Source organism: Limulus polyphemus, unplaced genomic scaffold (assembly GCF_000517525.1).
Source record: "Limulus polyphemus unplaced genomic scaffold, Limulus_polyphemus-2.1.2 Scaffold693, whole genome shotgun sequence".
NCBI lineage: Eukaryota > Metazoa > Arthropoda > Merostomata > Xiphosura > Limulidae > Limulus > Limulus polyphemus.
The window spans coordinates 274,862-280,861 of NW_013666303.1; the positions used below are offsets into that span (position 1 = coordinate 274,862).

Consider the following 6,000-nt stretch of genomic DNA (forward strand, 5'->3'; position numbering starts at 1 on the left):
AGTGTAATTTACAAAAAGCTCTAATAAACTCTAATGTGCTGATATCTGTCCTTGTTAACACCATGACACATATACTTTGTTAACGACTAGGTTTTGTACCAGAGTAGAAATATACATTTTCATATTTTTAAAAAAAAGAGACATAAATCAAAATTGTTGGAAACAAGTAGAATTCTGAAGAGAAGTTGAAGTGAGATTTCTTGCAAAGAAATGCATTGTTAATTTGATAAGCTTACATGGAAAGGTGTAAGAGTCGAACTATATATATTAGTGTTTTATTGTTACTAACTAAGCTTCAACAATGTATACTTATAAAGAGAAGTGTTTAAGTACTTTCTGATATGATATCTTACCTCCACTTACAAAGTTAGTTTTTCTCGATTAGTACTGCCTTCTATTAGCACAAATTTTCAATGCTTGCCACTAGCCATCCACCTCTCACTTCTGCATATCCACATGATGCAAATGATTATGCAGCAGCTCTTCACACTAATAGGAGCACGACACATTCCTTATCATAACCAGTGCTCTTTCCACATTTCCACTCATTATCACTTCTCAATTGGCAGTAGTACTGTACAGATGTGCTTGTTTTTGCTCGTAAATCTCTCAACATTTTCTTTTGTACTACAGACTTAGTTTTTCTTTACTATGTTTTTGTTATGTTTTATTTACAGGGGCCTTTTTTGCTAGTGTATTCAAGTGGTTCCTAACCAGGTATATTTTTTTTTGAAAATCCACACTGTCCATCCTGTGACCATGCTTGATGTCATTTACGTTGTAACTCTTCCTAGCATGGACCTTATGTACAATTCCAGATGCTGCCAGGTGTTGGTTTTGTGTGTCTCCATTCAATTGTCAACCATGCCAAAACAGTCATGTCACAGGATTAGGTCACTCACACCTTAGAGATGGGGTGTTCCGTAGGACTGCAAGTAGTTCTCTTTAGTTGTTTTTTTGCTTCATAAATATGTTTGTCCCAGGCTGTACACACATGAGTACCTTTCTTCTAGTGCAGTATGAGAGTCCATGCCACTTACCAGTTCCTAGTTGCTGGGATGGTAGACCATGGAGGCCTTTCCTGCTGAGTTGAGAGTAGGGTGGTGGCAATCTGCAGTTGTCGATGGTGTATAGCACTTCCTACTGCGGACCTGATGTACATTGCCAGATACTGCCAGGTTGTGGTTGTAGCACTGTGCCGTATTAATGTATATATATATATATACTTCTAACAGATTGATTTTTCCCACAGTAGCATTCCTCCTTCCTACCATCTTCTGTATATATATTCCTGGTAGGCCTGGTGTTGGTTGATCCTCACACATGTTCTGGCTGGTATCCCTCCTCCTACTGCAGACTGGATGAAAAAATGCCCAATGCTGCCACATTTTGGACTGGAGATGCACCCCATGTTTGCTGTCCCTCTTCCTACCGTCTATTGAATTTCGGTTCCTAATGGATTTTGTGTTGGTTGTAGCTGGATGCAGCACATGTATTCCCACTTGTGTACAGCTGGGTATCTTCCTTCTTCCTACCATCTGCTGGATGTCGGTTCATGAAGGATCAGGTGTTGAATGGGTTGGAAATGCATGCAAATGGAGATGCATTTTGGGATGGAAGCTCGTATTCCCTACCAATTTCCATTTTATGATGAAGAGGTAAGTGATGCTCTGTCTACCTTGTGCAGTTCCAGATTCTGCCAGGTGTTGGATGTGGTCAAACTACCACTACAGTCTGTTGTGCCCTAGCCACTCGACACCCAGGGGTACCATTACTCGGTAATATCTATTATGGGATTCCTTTATGTTTTCTGCCTTTTATGTTTGCGACACAGTCATATAAAAGTAAAGAAGGTACCTAGATCAGATGTGGTGCGGTCTCCTCTGAGATGTGATATTTTCTTTTTTGGTTTTCCATCTTATGGTCTCTCTTTGGGTGCTTCTTAAAGGTGGATCATATTTTCACTGGCCCTCCACCAGTTCAGTATGGGATTCTAGCTGTCTTGTGAGTGGAGGTAAGATATCATATCAGAAGTTAACATTTTCCTCAACTGAAAATGTATTTTCAATAGTTACTTACCTCCTCTCACATTTCCCACTCAGCCTCCCCACTTCCAGTGATATGTGGTGTAAGTATTCTGACCCAATTTATAGTTATTAATGAGTGCAAATGTGTAGAGGGGGTTGTGTCGTACTCCTCTTGGTGGAGAGCTGCTGCATAATCATTTATATGTCAATATACAGAAGCAGGAAATTGAAGGCTAGTGGCAAGCATTGAAAATTTGTGCTGATAGAGGGTAGTACTAATCGAGAAAAGCTATTTTGTGAGGGGAAGTAAGTATCTATTGGAAATACATTTTCAGTTTAGGTAAATGTTAACTTTTGTACATAACAAATTCATTAAATTACCTATGTACTGTTGAAAATCTGGTGTTTTATTAATATATTAGTAAACAAACAGCAGAATACTAAGTCATGGAAGTCCAACTGTTTTTCCAATAATAATCTTTGGCTACTGAAAATGAGTTTTGGGCAATTGAAATTTACCACCTATTTATCCAAATGGACAAGTGAGTCATGTTGATTTTGAGTCTTAATATTAATTTCTTTTCTTTATTTATAAGTTGTTTTCCTGATATGATATCTTACTTCTTCTCACATAACAGCTTTTCTTGTTCAGTGCTGGCCTCTATGCACATAAAATAAATTTCTCACCATTAACCTTGAAACTCCCATCTATCCTACACTTCTACATGGTTGAGATGCACTGTAGCATGCAAATAAGCATGTGACAACCCTCCACCAATAGGAGTGCAACACACTCTCCTGTTGCAATTAGCTCCCTTTATACTGTAAAACTCATTCGTCATTTCTCAATTTGGCACAGTAGTGTTAAGACGTTCATTTTTGCTCATGCTTTTGCCTTAATTTACATTCATTGTTTTTTGTGCTGTTTATTAGACAACTTAGTTGTTTTTCATTTGATTTAGACAGTGATATTCTCACTGTAGTTTATTAATTTAAAAATTAATTCCAGTTGCACTTGAATTCTGGATCTTATTTCACTACCACATATTTAGTAATGATGAACATTAAAGCATTTTAGCCTGCTGCGTCTCAGACTACGTTCCTTACACTTTTGGTTGTGGTGGGCAAGGTTTTTCGATAGGAGTTGAACCCGACTGTTTCTTCCAAGCCCAGATCTGACATTTCTTTGTTTGGTGAATCTGGACAAGATTAAGATGACTTGGATATGTTTTTTCCCTACCTCCCTCTTTGGCCATGCAATCTAAATTTTCTGCTTGTGGATAACCCCTGGCCATCATTAACCTTCTTGGATATTTGGACACAAGTATTGTACCTTTTATTGGTATCCTTCCCCAGTATACCTAGTTTTCCTTTCTTCTCCAGACATTGGGGTCGATTTTGACCAAATTTTCTGGCACAATTGCATTGGGGGGGGGGCACATTGTGCCTCAAACCCCTTGGGATTAGAATAGCTTTTTTTTTCCATGTTTAGACACCCCAAATTAGTGTCATGTATACTGGAACAGGGTTTGACACAAATACTTCTGTGAAGTTTTCCCAAGCCCACCTTTCCGACTACAGTTGGATACTTGCCATACTCTTCACTTACCATTCTTCCAATCAGAATTTGGGAGGACAATGGTTATCAGATGTTTTTGTTTTTTTGTTGAAGTTCTTTCCAGGTTTTTTGCCCTCCTCATCCTCTACTTCTTCCAGTTGGAAACGTAAAGTTATTATCTGTGCCTTTACACAAACCCAGTTTGAACCTGTTCCCTAGGTCATTTATCACTTACAACCTTTCCCTTTTTCCCTGTGACCCTCAGAGGTAAGGTGTTTTGCCATTGATTTATCACTGGACCCTGGTTCTAGTGTATCCGGATCCCTCTTTTCTCCCTAAGATGTTAGTGGCTTGTGCAGACAACATCTACTTTACATCAATTTCCCTACCTTCCATTTCCCATTTTTCTTCCTGTTTGGATAGTCTTCTATGTGTTATGCGTGATCTCAAATGTTATAATGCTCGCACGGCTTCCTTCTGTGGTTCCCATTCCTGTTTATTTATCCACTGGAAACCTTCCTTTCTAATTGGTTTCACTACCCACCCTCACAGGCTGGATTATCTAACTTATCAGGTTGACATATTCAACCTTTTCTCTCGACTCCCTACAATTTGTTGTTACAGGTGACATCTTACCTTTCCCTGGCTGCTCATCTCTGTTGTCATTTGGGAGAAATCCTCCAGGCTTGTAAGTGGACCACTTCCAACATGTTCATCTGCTGTTAACCCTGTCTTGTGGCCGTTTTGTTTTCATCCAGATATCACATTACGCCTCTAGCTATACTACACACATTAGTTTAACTGCAAGTTGTTACGTTTATTAATTTCTATCTTTTTCCTTAGAGGCTCATACTCTTCAATACTGCTTCAATATTGGATCCCACTCAGTGGTGAGTAATGCCTGTTCAGGTATACTTATTCTTAAATCCACATTGTATGGCCAATAAGATAAATAATAGCCACCATTGAAATGGGCTGTTCCACAAAAATGCTAGTAAGTTCTTCCTCGCATTGTTTTGCATCATAAGTATATCCGTCCCAGACCATACACTCATGAACTATTATGAGTAAAGCAGAAAGGGATTGCTGCTCAGGAATAGTCTACTTTTAAAAATAGGGTTTCATAGTCACCCATTGCACTTTCTCACTTTATTCTGTGCTTTGCTTCTCTGGACTCTCCAACACATTATTTTCTCTCCTTCTTCCAGTGGAGTAGGAGAGTCCTTATCACTTACCAGCTCTTAGCTGCTGGGGTGGTGGACCATGGAGGTTTCCTCCTGAGTGTGCTCAATTGAGTATGGTGGTGGTGGCATGCTGGTGTAGATGGTGTGACCAGGGCAGGTAAGTCACGGCAGCAATTGCCACCATATTTTACAAATTGGCTGTGGTGCCCTCAGAAAATCACTGAAATTCACAGCCACGATGACCACTCTTTGGTATCCTTTTGGCTGTCATCCTTTCATGATCTAACTTTTTATTGTGTACCATAGTAAAGTGAAAACCATTGAGGATCATAAACACTAGACTTACAACCTACAGAAACAAACAATATATCACACAAAATGCATGTAGTGAAGGGAGTGAGTTTTTGCTTTGATCCACACTAAAACATTTGTGCAGTTTGTTTAGTCATACCATACCACAGGCTTTTAGTAATAAGAAGCAATTCAAATTGGCACTCAAACAACAAACCTGCAGAGCTTACACAAAGACCCACAGCAACAGCAGTATGAGATGATCAAAGTCAGCACATACATATGCTGGTCAGAGTGAAGTGTGCAACTGCAATTACTCCTTGTATTAAACATACTGAAAAAGGAACTAGTTAAGAGGGAGAATGTTGTGAAACTTTTTTACTGGAATGGCCAAGTGCCAGAAATTAGAACTTTTTTCCATCAATTGTATAGACTTTCAGGTCAAACATCATTTAGGGCCAGGAGGGAGCAAAAACTAGGAATCTTATTAACCCTTTCCACATAGGTCAAGGGTCAAAGGCCACATCATCGTGGTTGTTGACTCGCATTCAAAATTGTATTGAACTACTATTTTATGAATTTATGTCAATAAGTTTGATATCAAACTGAAGATTATAATTAAAATTTTAGTATTATACATTTATTTAATTTCTAAAAAAAGTAAATATTAAAAAACACCTAAATATCGATTATTGTGTGTCATGTGGTATGTTGACTGCAGCACTGGTTGAAATTAGATGTTTGTGATATCAAAATACAAAGTCTGTAGTTTTGTATGAATTAGGAACTCAAATTACTGATATTGACAAGCTAGAATATAAAATAAGAACCTCCTGTCTTTTCTATTTACTAAGATATTGCTCATGTCTGAATCAAACACAATCACCCCGCTAACCTCTTTTCATTTTTGGAAATGCTCCCATATTGGCTTTCTCAGCCA

General features: G+C 38.5%; 1 protein-coding gene across 1 annotated transcript in view; it reads left to right on the forward strand.

Annotated features, from left to right (window-relative positions):
• The window catches only part of LOC106460013 (bromodomain adjacent to zinc finger domain protein 2B-like), a 170,426-nt gene that overhangs the window by 82,827 nt on the left and 81,599 nt on the right, over positions 1–6,000 (forward strand). The gene's annotated exons all lie outside the window — the stretch shown is intronic.